Source organism: Bufo bufo, chromosome 4 (genome assembly GCF_905171765.1).
Source record: "Bufo bufo chromosome 4, aBufBuf1.1, whole genome shotgun sequence".
NCBI classification, from domain to species: Eukaryota; Metazoa; Chordata; class Amphibia; order Anura; family Bufonidae; genus Bufo; species Bufo bufo.
The window spans coordinates 285,424,193-285,446,411 of record NC_053392.1 but is presented as its reverse complement, the minus strand read 5'-3'; the positions used below and the strand labels follow the sequence as shown (position 1 = coordinate 285,446,411).

The following is a 22,219-nucleotide window of genomic DNA, read 5'->3' as shown; positions in this document are numbered from 1 at the left end:
TACATATTTTACAATACTTAAGTTCAGATGAGGCAAAAAAAAATTACAGTAAAAAAAGGGATTATAGCACTATATTAGCTAAATTACAATCTATATGTGTATTTTACGAAATTTCGTAATATTGCTCTAACTTCGTCTTTTAGAATATTCGTAATATTCTAAGAGACGAAGTTAGAGCAATATTACGAAATTTCTAAAAGACGAAGTTAGAGCAATATTAAGAACATTTGAAAAAGTCGAAATTGCGATGCGACTAATATAACACGAAATATTCGCATGAAGATTTCAACTTAGCACTGCTATACTCCATATTCTAGCCTAATATGGAATATAGCAGTGCTAACTTAGCACAGCTATATTCCATATTAGGCTAGAATATGGAGTATAGCAGTGCTAAGTTGAAATCTTCATGCGAATATTTCGTGTTATATTACTCGCATCGCAATCGCGACTATTGCGAAATTTCGTAAAATACACATATAGATTAGATTGTAATTTAGCTAATATGGAATATCGCAGTAAGTTGAAAACGCCACTGACTGGAGCAGCCAGGGAGCCAGGAATCCAAAGGACAGGTAAGAACAGCTTTAGGGAAGTGGGAAAGAAAAAAATATAATAAAAAAAAAAGAAAAAAAACGAATATTCGATTTCGCGAATATATAGAACGATATTCTAAATATTCGCGAAATCTCGAAATTGCGATATTCGAGAAAAAAATTCGCAATTCGAATATTCGCGCTCAACACTATTGATGATTAGTGATGACCAAATCGTGGACTTCGATCCGAATTTCAGGATTAATTTGATTCGCCGAGAAGCAGAATTTCCTCTATTTAAACTGAAATAGTGTAAAAAACTAAAATATAATACCTACCTGATCGATTTGCTCGCAACGGGCTGGCCACCACCACCTTGCATCTCAGCCGAAATTCCGTGCGCTGTGACGTATGATGTCACCACGCCAGGTGGTGTGATAACATTAACTTGGGCCATGCAAGATTTCGCACCAGACCATCAAACAAGATAGCGATGGCTGGCCCCCCTCATCAAAAAAGGGATCAGGTAAGTATTATTATTATTATTATTTTTTTACACTCTGTTATTAATATCAGATGCTGCGATCATGCATGAACGCAGCATCTTAGGGGTACAATGATGGAGAACGACGCAATCGCCGTTCCCTGTCATTGCACCCACTACTTACAAATAAATGTGCTATGTGATTAAGTAATTTGTGACAAAGCAGATTTTTTTTAAAATTTGGAGTAGCAGCCAAATCGAATTTATTTATACTTCAGTCTTCACTATTGATGACCTATCCTGGCGGCACCCCCACTGTTCAGCTGTTTTTGGCATCTGCCGATGAAAGGAAAACCATAGTGGAAGGAGCTGAGCTGCAGTACTCTGGCCACTACACAGTGGACAGAGCCTTCTGCTTTCAGCTTCATCCACTGTTTTGTGTCTGTTGCCAGTAGGTGATGAAGACAACTGATTGGTAGGGTTGCTGTACCCCTATTGATCTGATCATCGATATGTAGAAACTAGAGAACTCTTTTAAGTGAAGTAAACAACCCAGACTAGTACAGGAAACTGCAGAACAGCAATTAAATTGAGACTGACACACACCTCCATGGAAAGGATCTAGGCAAAAGGAAAATAAGACAAAAGTATATCATATATACTAACAATGCATAAATTGCTTCATCTTCAATTTATTTAGCTCTGGTACCTTCTTCCTTCAATTCAGAACAAGTTTCAAAAGTAGTATTTAATGGGCTGTATACTGTGTCTTGCATTCAACTTAGAAGGATGTTTGAAGGAAACATTGTGAGTTACTGCCTGTTAGGCAGCTGCTCTCAACCAGTCATCATTGAGAGGAATACTCATCGAAAGGAATAATCAGCCAAGCAACAATGTACAATCAGATTGCATGGAAGCCCTTCTTTTGAGATGTGCAGACCACTTACTGCCACCACTCTAGGCTTTATGCTCAAGACTATCCACCTGATAAAACACATACACGATTTAACAAGAAGGTCCACCTAGTATTATTTAGAATGACTATTCCTACAGTTTTTGATTATTAATATTAGACCTGTAGCCTCTTGATTTCAAATATAGTTTCTGCTCTCATTTTATCCCTTTGTACTTTGTAAAATCTTCTGACTTTGCTTCCGTCCCCAGTATAATTTTGCCTCCCAATTTGATGTTACTATTGAGCCTACACTGTACAAGTATATGTTTTCCCATTTGCCACAAGCAACAACTTACTTTGGCTCCTCATAAGGTCCCTTCCAAAATGTCTTTTTAGCTGGTTGCCATACAGAGTATAAAAGCCTCCTCAGACTATGGCTTTGAGTCTTGTAGGAGATAAGTATATGCTTTATCTGTTTGCAACCCTTTACATATTTAAAGTTCTTCTGTAACAAAGAAGCCTTAGACCTGTTTCACATCTGTGGTTTGAGATCCGACAGGCCGTTCCGACAGGGAACAGCCTGCCGGATCTCTCTGCATTCCGACATTGCCGGAAGCAACCGCATGGCTGTCCGGCCCGATTTACTGTCGAATATCAAACTGCAGATGTGAAACAGGCCTTATGCCGAACACATACAAACCTTCCAAATACATTACAAAAAAAACTGACAAGTATACTACAACACCTCTTTAAATTTGACTATCAATTGGAAACACGCACAAATATTTAAAGGTCATGTACAAGTACAGATCACAGAACAGGCTGCAATACAAGTTTAAAAGCATAGCTAAAGGGCAAGAGAAATACAGCTTAGCATATAAATATTACTATATTTCTTGATTCTGAGCATTTAATTTTATGGTAATGCTTAGTTTAGCCTTTTTCTAATTTCTTATTTTCCTTGTATTATACATTGATTTCATAGCATGTATTTCTTTGTGACAGAATAGATCTTGATAAAGATAATGAGAACTATTGGCACAGGATATACCATATGCATAACAACAAGCATATCCTAGGTTTTTGTCATTTAATAAATAATAATGAATGGAAAATAAATGGATCTGCCCTATTATCTTAAAATTACCTATTATATTATCATTACTATTATTATTTATTTGAAAGTGCCATTAATTCCATAGTGCTCTATTTCAAGAGAGGGTTACACATATATAATGCAAAATACCAATAAGATAAATATAAAACTATTAAACTGCTACAGAATGGGAGAGTACCCTACCTGTGAGAGCTTACAATCAACAAGGGAAGGAAGAGGGCACAGTAGGTGAGCGTAAAAGCTGCTCCATCTGGTTGTACGGTGGCAACATACTCATTGTAGGTGGTAGGCTTTCCAGAAGAGGTGGGTTTTTAGGTTGCTTTTGAAGTTTTGGATGTTGAGGGAGAATCTGATGTGCTGGGATAGCGAGTTCCAGAGTATGGGGATACATGTGAGAAATCTTGAAGATGATTGCGTGAAGAAAAGACAGGAGGAGAAAAAAGGAAGGCGGTCTTTTGAGGATCGAAGACTATGTGTTGGCATGTATCAGGAAGGCAGATGAGAGATGTAAAGGGATGGCAAGTTGTAGATGCCTTATACATAGTTATGGGTATTTTAAAAGGAATTCACTGGGAAATGGGGAGCCAGTGAAGGGATTGGCAGAGAGGAGCGGCAGAAGAGAAACAAGATGATAGGTGGAATAACCAGGCAGCAGAGCTGAGGATAGATCGGAGGGGTGCAAGAGTGCTAGATGGGAGGCCACAGAGTAGGATGTTGCAATAGTCTAGGCGAGAGATTACAAGGGCATGCACTAGCATTTGAGTTGCTTCAGGAATGAGAAAGGAGTGAATATGAAAGAAGTTCTTGAGTTGAAAGTGGCAGGAAGAGGTAAAGGTTTGATTGCGTGGCTTGAAGGATAAGGCAGAAGCAAATGTTATCCCCAGGCAGGGGACTTGTGGCAACTGGAGAAAGCATTGTGCTCTTAACTGTATTGGATAGGTCAGTTAGGGAGGGCTGTGTGACATGGAGGAACGATTATTAATTTAGTTTTCTTCATGTTAAGTTTTAAGAAGCGGAGAGGAGAAGAATGAAGATATAGCTGACAGACACGCTGGAATTATGGATAGCAGGGAAGTGACATCTAGGCCAGAGAGGTAGATTTAAGTGTCTTCAGCAGAGAGGTGGTATTGGAAGCCCTGGGACTCTTTAAGCTGTCCCAGGCCAAATAAATAGAGAAAAGTAGGGGACCCAGACAGAGCCACGGGGGACACCAACAGAGAGGTGGTGTTGTTCTAAGAGTTTTGATGCGAATAGGAGTAGTGAGATGGGACGATAGATGGATAAAGAGGATGGTTCCAGAGGGCTTATTTGTTGATTAAGGTGTAAAGCTTTTCTTCAGTAATGGCAGTAAACGTACTTATGTGGGAAGAGCACTAAGCAGTTGAGTGGAGGGGTAACACAGTAATATAGTTTGTAAGGATTAAAAAAAAGACATCCCCTTATCCAATTCAACCTGTTATCCTTCAAGTTTATTCAGAGAAAGACAAAAAACCCTGTGAGGTAGAAGTCAATTTTAGGGGAAAAATTATTTTGCGACTCCAATCGAGCAATCAGAATAACTCCCTGGATCAACGACCCTTCTCTAGAAAAGATACTGGGGGTTGTTTCTTAAAGCTTTGTCAAAATTTATTAATTTTGTCTTTGAAATATGAGGCAAAGTCTTCAGCGGAAATGAGGGGTGTGGGAGGGGGCATCGGGGGGCTGAATAGAGAGTTAAAGGTATTAAGCAATTGTTTGGGGTTGTGGGAAAGAAATTATATGAGTAGTGAAGTAGTGTTGTTTAGAAGAGGTAAGTTCAGACTTGAAGTTGAGGACAGCTTGTTTGTATGAGATGAAGTCTTCCTTGAAGATGATTCTTTTCCAGAGTCGTTTAGCGACTCTGGAAGCTTGTCTTAGTTGTTTTGACTGGTGTGTCTCGATAGATTTGCCGGTGTCTGGTGTGTGCAAGAGGGGTGACTGAGTCAAAGGATGAAATAATTGTGGTGTTGTAGCATGCAGCGGCTGCATCAGTGTCATGAAGGGAAAATGGTGGACAGTGGGGAGAAAGAATCAAAGAGTGTTTGAATGTAGAGCTGTATGAGGTTTCTATGAGGGTTTGCTAGTTTATGGACTGGAAGGACAGTAGAAGAGAGAGTGGATGAGAATGTAAGAAGATTGTGGTCAGAGAGGGGGAGAAAAGAGTTTAAGATAAGGAGCAGCGGCAGGCAAAAGCAAGGTCTAGTGTGTGTCTGTCTCTGTGGGTGGCTATGGAGGACCATTTTGTAAGGCCAAAGGAGGAAGTAAGAGATAGTTTGGATGCAGTTGAGTTGTATGTGTCAATAGGAATGTTGAAATCCCCTATGATGATGGTGGGGATGTCAGTTGAGAAGAAGTATAGAAGCCAGATATTACAGTGGTCAAAAAAAGCAGAAGCTCGGCCTGGTGGATGGTAGATGATGGCTATTTCGAGGTTGGAGGGACAGAAGATGCGGATGGAGTGAACTTCAAAAGACACCACGTCTGCCTGGGTGGGGAGTATGGGTAAATTGAAGTTTTCCAAAGGATAGTGTGGCAGGGGAGGCTCTTGCTCTAGAAATAGAGACATGGGCAGCAGGTGCCAGGTGAATTGGTATGAGGTTTGAGGAGTGAGAGCAGTTCATGGTAGGGGTTTGGTGATAGAAAAGAGATTGGATAGTGAGGATTAGATGAGGGGGACCAGGATTTAGGAGATACTGTATGTCTCCAACAGTCAGAAGAAGTGGGGGTAGGATAGGGTATGAGTTTTTATGTTTAGGGAAAGGTAGGTCGACGTAGCCAGGTGAGAGGATAAAAGAGACATTGAGATAAATAGCTCTTTGCCTGGTTTAGGAATAGTGAGATAATGAAATATTTTGAGGGATATGGAGGCGATGATGATGAGTACAAAACAAAACATGCAAAAGATGAGGACAGCACTCCGTTTTGCAGACAAAAATAGGCATTTCTATCATACGGTAAGACGTTCCATGCAGCAAAATGCAGAACGGACACGGCTGATAACCATGTTTTGCAGCTTCACGAATTGCGGACTGCAAAACATGGTACAGTCATGTGTATTAGGCCTAAGGAATGCTACGCAACAAAAAAAAACTTTTCGTCTGCTACTGGGCAAAAACCGAGTGTGCGGATTACAAAGTCAGAATTGTTGTAACACGTCACAAAATTTTGCTATGCATAAGTATGCCTAAATGAATTAATCACTTGGAAAGCATTGAATAATTTTGAACAGAACGAGTTTTACTCCAACAATTACCTGATCTACATCAAAGTTTGCATAGTAAACAGTGTATGAAAATGTAATGGAATAACAAAATTTCAAAAGGTCTCGTTTTTCAGTTTAAAAGTCTTACTTGAGCAAAGCCCAGTACTGTTAAAAGTGCTTCAGGCATCTGCTTTTCCCGTTGTAAAAACCAGCAGTAGTCCCCCATCATGTTGGGATTCCAGCGGCCTTGATACCTGTTCTCCATTGTAGAAATATCTTTATGGAACCGCTCTCCATGTTCAAAAAAGTCAAGATGGGAATGTAAGAAATGCACTTTCAATGACATTCGGCAGCCAAGTTGTTCTTATGCTGTAAGCATGTTGTCTACTAATTCAGCATAGTTTGCAGCTCGTCTGCTGGGTTTTTTTTTGTTAAGAAAAAAGATGGTTCTTTAAGACTTTGTCTGGATTTCAGGGAGCTGAACATTATCACGATTCGTGACCCATATCCGCTTCCTCTGATCCTGGCAGTGGCGTAGGGATCGCCATAGCAACCATAGCAGTGGCTATGGGGCCCTACGCCACTAGGGGGCCCGTCCGACCGCATTCAATTTTTTTTAAATTTTTTTATTAACCCACACAGACACTACACACAGGCAGCCAGGAGGTGGCGTAACTACCGGGGAAGCAGCTGCTTCGGGGCCGACAGTTTATTTTCAAGTTAGTTAAATATCAATGTCTTACTGTTCAGGGCCCCCTTCACAGCAGCAGTCTTAATGTTCAGGCCCCCCATATACACATGACAGCTGCCCCAACACACCCAGCACTGCTATATCTCTATATGACAGCTATCCCAGCACACTCAGCTCTGCTATATCTCTATATATGAGCAGCTGTCATGTGTATAGATGTACACTTAGCCAGCTATAACAGTAGAAGTCTCATAATTTTTCAGTCAGCAGCAAGGCAGCTGTTATGGTCTTGAGGTTACAGAAGGTCGTGGGTTCGAATCCCAGCAGAAACCTTTTCTGAAATACAATCAGTGACTCCATATATGGACATACAGGGAGGGACACAGGAAGAGGCTGCATCGCATCGCTGACATGGAGGTAAGTAGAAGTGTTTATTTTTTTTTTTTTAATACCCCACTGTTACTGCCATGGGGGGAGCGGGGGGCACTTGATACTGGCACATGGGGGGAGGGGGGTTGGCACCTGACCTGATACTGGCACTGGGGGGGGGGGGTTGGCACCTGATACTGGCACATGGGGGAGGGGGGAGGGGCACCTGATACTGTGGATGGCACTGTTTAGGGGAGGGGGATCTGTGTATGGCACTATTTAGGGGAGGGGGATCTGTGGATGGCACTATTTAGGGGAAAGGGATCTGTGGATGGCACTATTTAGGGGAGAGGGATCTGTGGATGGCACTATTTAGGGGAGGGGGGATCTGTGGATGGCACTATTTAGGGGAGGGGGGATCTGTTGATGGCACTATTTAGGGGAGGGGGGATCTGTGGATGGCACTATTTAGGGGAGGGGGGATCTGTTGATGGCACTATTTAGGGGAGGGGGATCTGTGTATGGCACTATTTAGGGGAGGGGGATCTGTGTATGGCACTATTTAGGGGAGGGGGATCTGTGGATGGCACTATTTTAGGGGAGGGGGGATCTGTGGATGGCACTATTTAGGGGAGGGGGATCTGTGGATGGCACTATTTAGGGGAGGGGGATCTGTGGATGGCACTATTTAGGGGAGAGGGATCTGTGGATGGCACTATTTAGGGGAGGGGGGATCTGTGGATGGCACTATTTAGGGGAGAGGGATCTGTGGATGGCACTATTTAGGGGAGGGGGATCTGTGGATGGCACTATTTAGGGGAGGGGGGATCTGTGGATGGCACTATTTAGGGGAGAGGGATCTGTGGATGGCACTATTTAGGGGAGGGGGATCTGTGGATGGCACTATTTAGGGGAGGGGGATCTGTGGATGGCACTATTTAGGGGAGGGGGATCTGTTGATGGCACTATTTAGGGGAGGGGGATCTGTGGATGGCACTATTTAGGGGAGGGGGATCTGTGGATGGCACTATTTAGGGGAGGGGGATCTGTGGATGGCACAGAGGGGGGGGGGGGGGCCATAATTTTTTTTTGCTATGGGGCCCATGCATTTCTAGCTACGCCCCTGGATCCTGGACCTGTTTAACCAGATTGTTGGGGCTAAGGTTTTTTCTAAGTTGGATTTAAGAGGGGCATACAACCTAGTCATGGTCAGGGAATGGGACGAATGGAAGACGGCCTTCAATACCCCTGAGGGTCATTTCGAGAATTTGGTTATGCCCTCTGGTTTGATGAATGCTCCGGCCGTCTTCCAACATTTTGTGAACAGCATTTTTCATCATTTAAGGGGGAAATTTGTACTGGTGTATCTGGATGACATTTAGATTTTTCTCTCCTGATTTCAAGACTCATCGAGACCACCTACGTCAGGTCTTGCTGATTCTGTGGGATAATAAATTGTATGTTAAACTGGAAAAATGTGTGTTTGCGGCTCTGGAGATTAAATTTCTTGGTTTTCTTCTCTCCGCTTCTGGTTTTCGCATGGACCCTGAGAAGGTCAGCGCTGTGCTTTATTTGGAGCTTCCTGAGAATCAGAAGGCGCTGATGCGTTTTTTGGGTTTTGCCAATTATTACAGAAAGTTCATTTTGAATTATTCCTCTGTTGTTAAGCCACTCACTGATATGACTAAAAAGGGGGTAGATTTTTCTTCGTGGTCGGTAGATGTGCTTAAAGCCTTTTCTAGTATCAAAGAGAGTTTTGCTTCCGCTCCCATTTTGGTAAACCTGATGTCTCTCTACCTTTTATTGTTGAGGTGGACGCTTCTGAGGTGGGTGTGGGTGCTGTCTTATCTCAGGGTCCCTCTCCTGCCAAATGGCGACCGTGTGCCTTTTTCTCAAGAAAACTCTCCTCTGCAGAGAGAAATTACGATGTGGGATATAGGGAGTTGTTGGCCATCAAATTAGCTTTTGAGGAATGGCACCATTGGTTAGAGGGAGCCAGACACCCTATTACCGTGTTTACAGACCATAAGAATCTGGCCTACTTGGAATCGGCCAAGCATCTGAACCCGAGACAGGCCAGATGGTCTTTGTTCTTTTCTAGGTTTAATTTTGTTGTTACGTTCCGCCCTAGGGTTAAAAATGAGAAGGCGGATGCCCTGTCACATTGTTTTCTGGGAGGGGGGAACTTTGAAGACCCGGGTCCCATTTTGGCTAAAGGGGTGGTCGTCTCTGCTCTTTATCCTGATTTGGAGGCAGAGGTTCAGGCAGCCCAGGCAGAGGCTCCTGATCTTTGTCCCCCTGGGAGGTTGTTTGTGCCTCTCGCTTTACGACACAAGGTTTTTAAGGAGCACCACGATACTGTCCTTGCTGGGCAACCGGGGAGCAGAGCCACAGTGGATCTCATTCCTGGGAGATTCTGGTGGAGGGTTGAGGGTTTTGTGGCAGCCTGCGAGACCTGCGCTCGTGCCAAGGTCCCTCATTCACGGCCATCGGGTTCTCTCCTCCCGTTACCCATTCCTTCCCGTCCTTGGACGCATCTGTCCATGGACTTCATTACGGACCTGCCTCGTTCCTCGGGGAAGACTGTGATTCTGGTAGTAGTGGACTGTTTTAGCAAAATGGCGCATTTCATTCCCTTTCCTGGGTTACCCAATGCTAAGACGCTGGCGCAAGCGTTTGTTGATCACATTGTTAAATTGCATGGCATTCCTTCAGACATCGTTTCTGATAGGGGCACGCAATTTGTTTCCAGATTCTGGAAGGCCTTCTGTTCTCGCTTGGTTCGGTTGTCGTTCTCTTCTGCTTTTCACCCGCAGTCGAATGGTCAGACCGAACGCGTCATTTAGAATCTAGAGACATATCTACGCTGTTTTGTGGAGGAGAATCGGGAGGATTGGTGTTCTTTTTTGTCCCTTGCTGAGTTTGCTTTAAAAAACCGTCGCCAGGAGTCCTCTGATAAGTCACCATTTTTTGGTGCATATGGGTTTCATCCGCAGTTTGGGACATTCTATGGAGAGGGGTCTTCTGGTTTACCTGATGAGGAGAGATTTTCCTCGTCTTTGTCATTTATTTGGCAAAAGATTCAGGGTAATCTGAAGAGGATGAGTGAGAGATATAAGCATGTGGCGGATAAGAGACGTGTGCCTGGTCCGGACCTGAATGTGGGGCATCTGGTGTGGTTGTCTACAAAGAATATCAAACTGAAGGTTCCCTCCTGGAAGTTGGGTCCTAGGTTTATTGGGCCTTACAAGATCTTGTCCGTCATCAATCCCGTTGCCTTCCGTCTTGATCTTCCTCAGACTTGGAAGATCCATAATGTTTTTCACAGGTCCCTATTAAAACCTTATGTCCAACCCACTGTACCCTCCTCTTTGCCTCCTCCTCCGATTGTTGTTGATGGTAATCTTGAATTTCAGGTCTCTAGGATTGGTGATTCTCGCATTATCCGCGGTTCTCTTCAGTACCTCGTTCATTGGGAGGGTTATGGTCCTGAGGAGAGGATGTGGGTCCCAGTGGCGGACATTAAGGCCACTCGTCTCATCAGGGCTTTCCATAGGTCTCATCCTGAGAAGGTGGGCTCTGAGTGTCCGGAGTCCACCCGTAGAAGGAGGGGTACTGTCACCGCCAGCTCTATGAGAAGGTCTGTTAGACGTTTTTCGCTACCTCTTGCATGACGTTCTTTGTTTTGGTTTCACTTTGTCATCTCCTTTCCTTCTCCTAGCTGTCACCTATTTGCACTGATTGTCTCCTTTTATATTCCCTCCCATACTGCCTCACTTTGTGGTTTATACTTCTTCCTGGATGAGTTGTTCACTATTGGATACTGCTTCTCCTGATTCCTCAGATAAGTCTGTTTCCTTTATTTGTGTTTCCTTGCTCGCTTGATTGTAGGTGACCCTGACTCCATCCGTATTAAGTGCAGGGAGCCGGTGGTCGTGTCCCCTCACTATTATAGGGTTTTCAGGTGTCACATAGTATAAGGTACGTGGGCATGCAATTGTCTACCATAAAGACCTTTGTATGGGCATAGCAGTCAGGGAGAGCTCTAGGGGTTTTATAGGGCTCACCCATATGCTCCTTAGTTTGGGATCAAGCCAGTCGGATGTTTATTTATAAGTTCCAGATTTCTGCAACACCATCCGTAACATTATAAACCGCCATAACCGTCTTAAGCATGGATCCGGTTTCAGCCTTGATTGACCGCAAGTTCCAGCTTTCTGCAACACCATCCGTGACAGTATGTCCCACAAAAACATCATTTTTTGGTTTCAAAAATGCTATTATTGTGTTAAAGTGAAATAAATAAATAAAAGTATACATATTAGGTATCGCCGCATCCGTAACAACCAGCTATATAAAAATATCACATGACCTAACCCCTCGGATGAACACCCTAAAAAAAAAAAAAAAAACTGTGGCAAAAAAATCAATTTTTGTAACCTTACATCACAAAAAATGCAACACCAAGTGATCCAAATGGCGTATGTCCCACAAAATTGTACCAATAAAACCATCACCTCATCCCACAAAAAATTTGCCCCTACATAGGAAAATCGCTCAAAGAATTAAAAAACTATAGCTCTCAGAACATGGACATATTAAATCATAATTTTTTTGTTTAAAAAATGCTATTATTGTGTAAAACTTAAATAAATAATAAAAAGTATACATATTAGGTATCGATCTGCTCTATAAAAATGTCACTTGACCGAACCCCTCAGGTGAACGCTGTAAAAATAAATAAATAAAAACTGTGCTAAAACAACCAATTTTTTGGGCACCTTGCCCAATAAAGTGTTATAATGAATGATCAAAAAATCATATGTACCCAAAAATAGTACCAATAAAACTGGCACCTTATCCCCTAGTTTCCAAAATGGGGGTCACTTCTTTGGACTTTCTACTGTAAGGCTGCTTCAGGGGGGCTTCAAATGGAACATGGCATCTAAAAACCATGTGGCGCTCCTTTTCTTCTGTGCCCTGCCGTGTGCCCATACAGCAGTTTATGACCACATGTGGGTTGTCTTTGTAAACCACAGAATCTGGGTAATAAATATTGAGTTTTGTTTGGCTGTTAACCATCGATGTGTTAAAGAAAAAATTGGATTAAAATGAAAAATCTGCCAAAAAAGTTAAATTTAAAAATGTTATCTCCATTTTCCTTTAATTTTTGTGGAATGCCTAAAGGGTTAACAAAGTTTGTAAAATCGGTTTTAAGTAACCTAAGGGGTGTCGTTTCTACAATGGGGTCATTTATGGGGGTATCCACTATGTAGGCCCCGCAAAGTGACTTCAGACCTGAACTGGTCCTTAAAAAGTGGGTTTTGGCAATTTTCTTTAAAATTTTAAGAATTGCGTCTAAATTTCTAAGCCTTGTAACGTCACCAAAAAATAAAATGACATTTCAAAAATGATGCCAACATAAAGTAGACATATGGGGAATGTTAAGTAATAAATATTTTATGAGGTATCACTTTCTGTTTTAAAAGCAGAGAAATGAAAATTTTGAAAATTGCGAATTTTTCATAAATAAAGGTAAAATATATTGACTCAAATTTATGACTAGCATGAAGTACAATGTGTCATGAGAAAACAATCTCTGAATGACTTGGATAAGTAATAGCGTTCTAAAGTTATTACCACATAAAGTGAGATATGTCAGATTTGCAAAATTAGGCCTGGTCAGGAAGGGGACAAATGGCCCGGATGGGAAGTGGTTAAAATATAACAATATTATTGGCATAGGGAGAATGGCGTAACGAAAAAAAAAAAGCACAGCCAATTTGCCATTTTTTGTCACTTCAACTACCCAAAATTTTTTTTATAAAAAGTGATCAAAAAGTCGCACACACTTCAAATTTGTATCACTGAAAAGAACCGATGGTCCCGCAAAAAATGAGCCCTCACCCAGATCCGTACACATAACTACAAAATTTATAGGGGTCAGAATATGGTTGTAATATATTACATTTTTTTCCTGAAAGGTTTTAATTTTTTTTTTTCATTATTAAAACGCAAGAAAAATTTACAAGTGTGGTATTGTTGTAACCATACTGACCTGGGGAATGAAGATAACAGGTCAATTTTACCGCATAGTGTACAGTGTAAAAAAAAATTAAACCTTTATCAGAATTGCACATTTTCCCAATTTTACCGCATTTGGAATTTTTTTCCCGCTTCCTACTACATGGTATGCAAAAATGGTTTCATTAAAAAGTACAACTTGTCCCGCAAAAAATAAGCTCTCATAAGGCTATGTGAATGGAAAAATAAAAAAGTTAGGACTATGGGAAGACAGGGAGTGAAAAACGAAAACGCAAAAATGGTGTCAGGCAAATTCCGAGTTCATATTTGAAATCAGCTCGCTCACATGTTTTTCTCTCAGTAGCAAAATCATTGCTGTGCGGTGTAATGAATGAGACCAATGTCGGACTAAGGTGCCTAGGGTCCACCAGTAAAATTTATTTTGAGGGCCTATCGAATGGATACATTCAAATATTACCTGCTCACACAGCAGCAGGCAAGGGTCCCTGCAGTGACTTTGAGAAGAAAAGAGGATACTGGTTGGTCTGCCTCTGTACCTAGAAGCCATCTCAGCTACCTGATGTACAGTGGGATGCGAAAGTTTGGGCAACCTTGTTAATCGCCATGATTTTCCTGTATAAATCGTTGGTTGTTACGATAAAAAATGTCAGTTAAATATATCATACAGGAGACACACACAGTGATATTTGAGAAGTGAAATGAAGTTTATTGGATTTACAGAAAGTGTGCTATAATTGTTTAAACAAAATTAGGCAGGTGAATAAATTTGGGCACCACAAAAAATAAATGAAATCAATATTTAGTAGATCCTCCTTTTGCAGAAATTACAGCCTCTAAACGCTTCCTGTAAGTTCCAATGAGAGTCTGGATTCTGGTTGAAGGTATTTTGGACCATTCCTCTTTACAAAACATCTTTAGTTCATTCAGGTTTGATGGCTTCCGAGCATGGACAGCTCTCTTTATGTCACACCACAGATTTTCAATTATATTCAGGTCTGGGGACTGAGATGGCCATTCCAGAACGTTGTACTTGTTCCTCTGCATAAATGCCTTAGTGGATTTTGAGCAGTGTTTAGGGTCGTTGTCTTGTTGAAAGATCCAGCCCCGGCGCAGCTTCAGCTTTGTCACTGATTCCTGGACTTTGGTCTCTAGAATCTGCTGATACTGAGTGGAATCCATGCGTCCCTCAACTTTGACCAGATTCCCAGTCCCTGCACTGGCCACACAGCCCCACAGCATGATGGAACCACCACCATATTTTACTGTGGGTAGCAGGTGTTTTTCTTGGAATGTTGTGTTCTTTTTCCTCCATGCATAACGCCCCTTGTTATGGCCAAATAACTCAATTTTTGTTTCATCAGTCCACAGCACCTTATTCCAAAATGAAGCTGGCTTGTCCAAATGTGCTTTAGCCCACCTCAAGCGGCACTTTTTGTGCTGTGGGCGGAGAAAAGGCTTCCTCTGCATCACTCTCACATACAGCATCTCCTTGTGTAAAGTGCGCCGAATGGTTGAACGATGCACAGTGACTCCATCTGCAGCAAGATGATGTTGTAGGTCTTTGGTGCTGGTCTGTGGGTTGACTCTGACTGTTCTCACCATTCGTCGCTTCTGTCTATCTGAGATTTTTCTTGGTCTGCCACTTCGAGCCTTAACTTGAACTGAGCTTGTGGTCTTCCATTTCCTCAATATGTTCCTAACTGTGGAAACAGACAGCTGAAACCTCTGAGACAGCTTTCTGTATCCTTCCCCTAAACCATGATGGGGAACAATCTTTGTCTTCAGGTCATTTGAGAGTTGTTTTGAGACCCCATGTTGCTACTCTTCAGAGAAAATTAAAAGAGGAGGGAAACTTACAACTGACCCCCTTAAATACTCTTTCTCATAATTGGATTCACCTGTGTATGTAGGTCAGGGGTCACTGAGCTTACCAAGCCAATTTGAGTTCCAATAATTAGTTCTAAAGGTTTTGGAATCAAAAAAATGACAACAGTGCCCAAATTTATGCACCTGCCTAATTTTGTTTAAACAATTATAGCACACTTTCTGTAAATCCAATAAACTTAATTTCACTTCTCAAATATCACTGTGTGTCTCCTATATGATATATTTAACTGACATTTTTTATCATAACAACCAAAGATTTATACAGGAAAATCATGACGATTAACAAGGTTGCCCAAACTTTCGCATCCCACTGTATCTATGAAAATAAACTGGGTAGTTTCTTAAATAATCTACCAATTATTTTTTTTTATATTAACATAGACTCGTTAAGATGCTGTATGCTGCCTATCTATATATAGTGCAGTCAGTCTACTTTGTTAGGGGTAGTAGACTAGGGGCCCACCTTGCTCAGGGGCTCACTGGGGGATTCACCTGTACTCCTGTAGGCCAGTCTGAGCCTGAATGAGACCAGGTGTGAACAAAAGCTGGGAGGAGCATTAGGCCCAATCAGGAAAAAAAGATGCAAGGGAATACAGATCTATACAGATTGCTTCTACACACAGCATTGATACAGACATACCACAAACGGACAATAAGGTGTGAATTTTGATCAAATCAATTTGGAGACAGGATTGCTGGGGTCAGTGGTGCAGGACAGACCAGAAACATACCACAGACAATGAGGTGTGAATTTGGATCAAATCTATTTGGAGACAGGATTTCTGGGGTCATTGGTGCCGGACAGAGCAGAAACATACCACAAACAGACAATGAAGTGTGAATTCGGATCAAATCAATTTGGAGACAGGATTGCTGGGGTCAGTGGTACTGGATAAAGCAGAAGCATACCACAAACAGACAATGAGGTGTGAATTCGGATCAAATCAATTTGGAGACAGGATTGCTGGGGTCAGTGGTGCTGGACAGAGCAGAAACATACCACAAACAGACAATGAGGTGTGAATTTGATTTAAATTAATTTGGAGACAGGATTGCTGGGGTCAGTGGTACTGGACAAAGCAGAAGCATACCACAAATAGACAATGAGGTTTGAATTTGGAGACAGAATTGCTGGGGTCAGTGCTGCCGGACAGAGCAGAAACATACCACAAACAGACAAATAAGTTTACATAAATAAGGATACACAAGAAATTATGTTATGTGGAAAGTATTGTTTAAGCAGGCTATGTTTTAGTCATCATAATGCTCTCTTGGGGACAAATGGGCAAATTTGCTGCACTAGTTGTTGACTGGGTCAATTGAGCACTATGATGACACGTCATTTCCCACTGCTTATTTGTATGTTTCAATAACATGACCCATTACTTTATTTAGAAATATGCTGACAACTTTGGCCTTTAGTCCAGTAAATCACACTTTCAGTCTGGCATAAGGATCCAATGAATTATTCATTACACTATTCTTTGGAAGCAATGCCTTAAAATAGGCTAATTTCCCACTCCTCGTGCTGATCTAAAACTGTATTACACAAAAATGATCTGACCAGACAAACTTAATTTGTGTAGACATACAGTACTGCGCAAAAGTTTTAGGTAGGTGTTGAAAAATTATACAAAGTATGAATGCTTTTAAAAATAGAAGTGTTTTTTTTCCCCGGACGTCCTATGGCAGCACAGTCACGAATGGGTTAAATCCCCCAAGGTACAACTAGACAGACAGGTCAATAAGCAGTAATGATTAATCAATTAACCAATTACCATTGCCCCAATAAAGCTGAGCAGGAGGAAGGAGCCAGCATATTTTATTTCTCTATAGATCATGATGGAGACAAGGTATTACTACATTGTGCCTTTTACAGACACTTCTCCAGGACTGTCAAAGACTTTCCAGACTCCCTGTCTGTATACTGCCTCTCTCCACTGAGAGTTAGATGTAGTGTCATGAGTCAATAATACAGTGCATTCATGGAGTTACTCACTGGTGTCCAGGCTGCATACTGAGCTGGGTCTCAGTCCTGCTGCCTGAAGGCAATTCAAGACGATACTTTAAGTCCACTGCACTTCTTGATTGCAAGGAGAATGTTTACCACTGGTTACTTCTCCAGTTTTGGTTTGCTGCTTCTCCCCTGGAGTTATATATGTAGCATCTCTCTTGTGCATGCACTGGAGGGCTGAGGGGGGCTGAATGGGTGGTGCATCTGCAGGGAGTGTCTACACATCACATTAGTGCCTTCTCTTTATTGAGATAAGACAAGTAATTTATCAATATGTTGTTCATGTTTGCGACCATAATATAGCTTCTATCTCACTGTTATGATGTATTTTACCCAGCAAATTGCCCCTGGTCAACCTGATGGGGATGACGGAAAATCCTTCTCAGGGAGATGTGGTGACCCCGCACCTCCTGCTCGAGCTGATACAGGTACCACTTGACATCAAGGCAGTAGGTTTGGAAGCCTTGCATTTCCCCAGCCTGCCCGTGGTTCCTTTGCTTCTGGCCAGGAGAAAAGGTCAGAGCGCCTGGATGTCAGGTCAGTGCCTGGATAACCAAGTCAGTAGAGCATCTTACTCTGTTCTGACAATCAAGGGTTCAGGTCTCTGTTGGGTTTCCTCATGCTCTGTGTGCTACCTTGTGTTGTGATGGTCATTTTACTTTTTAGTTCTGCATACTGCATACACCCAGCAATATCGCCCTCTACTTAGGTAAGTATGGCAGTCACATACTGCTCACTCTACTGTATGTGTCCTGGCACTCTATGGTTGCTGTTCTCTGGTAGATGTCTCTGTTCTGTGGTCACCTTCAGCAAGCTCATACTATGCTTGTTCACTTCTTAGATGGCTGGATATCATGTAAACTCCAGAAAGAAGTCTAGGAAATCCAGACACTGCAAGGGGATGTCAGAAGTCTTTACCAGAGAACTTTGGTTCTAGTGCTTGCATTACCTGTTCATCAGATAAACTTCATTCTCTGCTAAATGAATCAAGGGAATGTTTTGTCTTAGTGTTAAGATTAAGGGAGACATTTACTAACATATAGATTGCAGATTTATGGCATATATAAGTCGCAGATTTCTACTTCCCACAAACCAAGGGAAAAGTTTTCCTAGTCACCCAGTCCTAGATGAATGACGAAAATCTCAAAGTATGGGATGCTATCCCCAAAGTTATTCAGCAGTGGCAAGACGCTGGATGTGTTTCCCTCAGAGAATTCTTCACACCTGAAGGAATCCATGAATAGGAAAGTGGATTCATTATATTAGCTTCTGCAACCCATAAAACAGCCCTGATATCTATTTCTAAGACAAGGGCACTGCAAATCTGGCTGAGCTATTTATGTTAGGATGTGTGAGAAGAATGTCTAGGGGAGAGATCCTACAGAACTTTCCCTTAGTGAAGTCTGCATCAGAGTTTCTCTGTGATGCTCCTATGAACATAAAGAAATAACTATTAGATATTTGTTGACAAGATATGTATTATATAGGAGAGCATACAATAGGGTGTTTAACTTGGCTACACGATGGCATAATGCACATGTCCCTTGAAAAGTTGTAGATAGCGAGGACGGTATGCTGATCTAAACACCCATGAATTGCTGTCACATTGTAGGGGGAGGGGAGGAACACCAGAATGACAACAGAAGGAAAATGACCAGGAACTAGGCCTCAAGGCTAGGGAAAGGGAAATGGTGACCACTTAAGGTAACCCTAAACCTAGCCCTGACTCCTGTCAGTATGAATAGATCCTAAAAGTGGGAATATTCATACACCGTAAACCTAGGCCCTAGTAACCCTGAAAAGTCCTAGGATTAGTGATAGGCTCTGAGACTACTGGTTCCTTCCCAGATGAACGAACCAGAGTCTCTCTGAGACCTAGTAAACAACGAGCAAATGGGACTAACAAAATACCAAGAGAAGTACACTTATTGTCACGGTCATATTCTTGTTTGACCGTGACGTGGTTTCCGTGCAGACTGGTTGACGGTGGCAACGTGTTGTCGGTTTGCATGTGAATTTCTCTTTAAGGTGTGTCTCCCTGTGGTTTGGTGATCGAGGGGTTAATCCTCTAGCTAGTGGGGATTTAGGTGTGTCCTGGGTGTGGCCACCTGCTTGACTTTATCTGTGGCTTCCTGGCTGGAGGCAGTGGTACTCCATCCTTGTTTGGTGTTGGAGCTCTGCTCCTTTCTTGGGTGAACTTGCCCAGTCCTTGAGGGCCACCTTGTTAGACATAAATTGTCTTCCTTTTGTATGCTCCTTATACCCTACCTCACTTGTATGTTAGGTGTGGGTCTATGTTCAGGGTGTTTTGCACGTCTTGATTGTTGTTACATGTCTGGGCTGTTCTTGGTGTTTGTCCCTGCATGTATGTAAGACGTTTTCCCTGTGTGTTGTGTCCTCCGGAAGGGGGTTGGTTTCCCGGAGGGGTGAACCACAAGCCTGTATGCAGCGCTGCCTGGGGCTGCCATGCACATTGCGGCATGGGGGTCCTGGCGGAGTCTGATGTGCTGGATATCTGTGTGAGTTGCTGGTATGGCGTCCTGTTTGGTGTTAGGACTCCTGTACGTATGCACGGATTGCAGTCGTGGAGACTTCGGCAGGTAAGTGTGTTGTCTTGTGTTCTTACCTGCCGATCCTCCTGCTGTGTATGGTCTCTCCTTTTCCCTGCTACTAGGCCTTTTGGGACTCCTGTTCTTCCGTGTCCTAAAAGAACAGGGCGCTTTTCCTCAGCTCCTTTGTGAGGGATTCTCAGGGCGACTCAGGGCCTCAGGTATCCAGAGTATGAGCCGTCCTACCATCCCGGTCCGCTCATACTGTGAGGAGTTAGGGAGTGGATTAGGACCGCTATAGGAGGTGACCTGCTTCCCTTTTCCTGGCTTCTTGGCCTAGCAGCTATCCTTTATCCCTTTAGATTGTACAGTGGGGGGTTTCCCCCACTCCCCACCGTGACACTTATCTGCAATAGAAAATGGATGAGCAGGAACTCAAAGGGGGACCACACACCAGCTCTTCCAACTCCAGGCACAGAATATCAACCGCATGGTAAGAAGTGTGAGTCCAGACTAAATAGAGGAGCAGTAATGACCACAAGCTACACCTGAGACAAGAGGTGTGGTCATTACCAACAACAACACTGCAAGAAGTAAAAACAGAAAGGCTGTTAGATGACCTAACGTGCATCCAGCCTCTCAGATCTTCTAACCTCTGTCACGGGAGGGAGCGTGACAATAGCTCAACCTATACGACAAGCTGAGTGCACGGTGGACTTTGAATGCACAGAGAAGCATATGGTCTTCAATCATTCTACTGATGTAAGGTCTCTTTTACTATTGTTTATGGTGAATGTGTTTTACACAACACCTAGCGAATAGAAAAGGAAGGATATACGATCTGTGTGAACACAGCTGATTGATGGACTGCAGATCTACAGTACCATCCAAGACCCATTTCTGTAACCTGCTGCTGCATGCAGTTTATAAGAATTCCTTTGAGATGCCTTTTTGCCCAACACAATCAAGAATACACTTCTTTAGCTTCTTCAGATATTATTGGAAAAGAGAGCATTAGAAGAAGTGCCATCTTCAGAAACAGAAGATTCAAAAAGAGGACTATCCAATCAGTCATGTGTATTGGAGGGAAACTTTTTCTGGCCACAATACATCTCACAAATTTCTATCTGCCTAGCCAAGGGAAATTCTTATGATCATATAACACTCATATTCTGGCATTTTTCATCTTCATCTGCAATTCACTTGTTTGTCCTTCGGCATTTCTTCTGCTCCCAAGGTGCTGCCAAGAGAACAATGTTTAAGCAAGACTTCCTAAGGATGCAAGGTGGATACTTGGGATACTTATGGATATTGGTGGATACTTAGGATACTTATGGATATTGGTGGATACTTAGGATACTTATTCCTAAGGATACTTAGAGGATTGGCAGCTAAATGCATCCTCCAGACATCATCTTCTAACGATTCTGCAAACATCCATGCAGCTGTTACAAGATAAATGGCTCCTTGATCAATCGCAAAGAGTCACAGCTAGTCCCAACTCGGAAGCTGAAATACCTGGTTTCATGATAAATTCCCTTCAGCTAATAACAAAGTTGTCTTCAGAAAGAAGAAATGTAATCCTGAATGGGGCAAGTCACCTTCCCACACCCCAAGGTTTCCTTTGCTATGTCAAATTCCCCCAAGACAATATACACTCCTTGGAACAAATGTCTCAAGAGCCTAGATAAGAAACTTTTGGATGTATCCATCAACTCACCAAGGGCGATGTGGTGGATAAAACCCAAGTATCCACTAGATGACACATTTCTGATTCCCCAGCCTTATAAAAGTCCTCACTATGGATTCCTCTACTTCGGTACACATGTAGACTGATTGTAGACCTCCTGACGAAGCTGAGGCGAAACGCGCGTCGGGGTTCTTGCCTGCCCTGTGTTCGGTGTCTCAGCCCTTCATCATGTCTATGGGTATGTTCACGTTCCCAGTGGGTACTTCTGTGTAATAGCTTGTTATTTTGTAGTCTGCTATCCATGACCTGTTGTTTAGGGGTATATTCATTTGAAATTATTTAACGGATGGTATGTGATTATGTGCTCTAGAATACTACCATTTAGGGCCTCATCAGTACACACTACTCTCTACTGGGCTGTGCAGTGAGGTGAATATCACAGTCACTTGTAGCAGGTATTTACCTGATATTTGCTGCTTGTGAATTACCTCACTGCATATTGCATGGACATGTATATCATCTATTTGGCGGGCTTTTGAGGCACCGACAGGGGGGACTACTGTATCCAGGTTGTTTTGCTGATTTTTCTCCATAGTAATTCTGTGAAAATGTCTTTAAATAATTTTTGATCAATTGATGATTTAATAAAATATTTATATTTTTATTGGGCATTCTATGGTTGTTTTTCTAGCAACATTTTTAGGTTTATATGATTGGTTCTG

The 22,219-nt window shown here is 42.4% G+C and overlaps 1 protein-coding gene across 1 annotated transcript in view; it reads right to left on the bottom strand.

The window, feature by feature from the left end:
• Positions 1–22,219, bottom strand: part of CD109 (CD109 molecule) — a 284,990-nt gene that overhangs the window by 1,878 nt on the left and 260,893 nt on the right. The gene's annotated exons all lie outside the window — the stretch shown is intronic.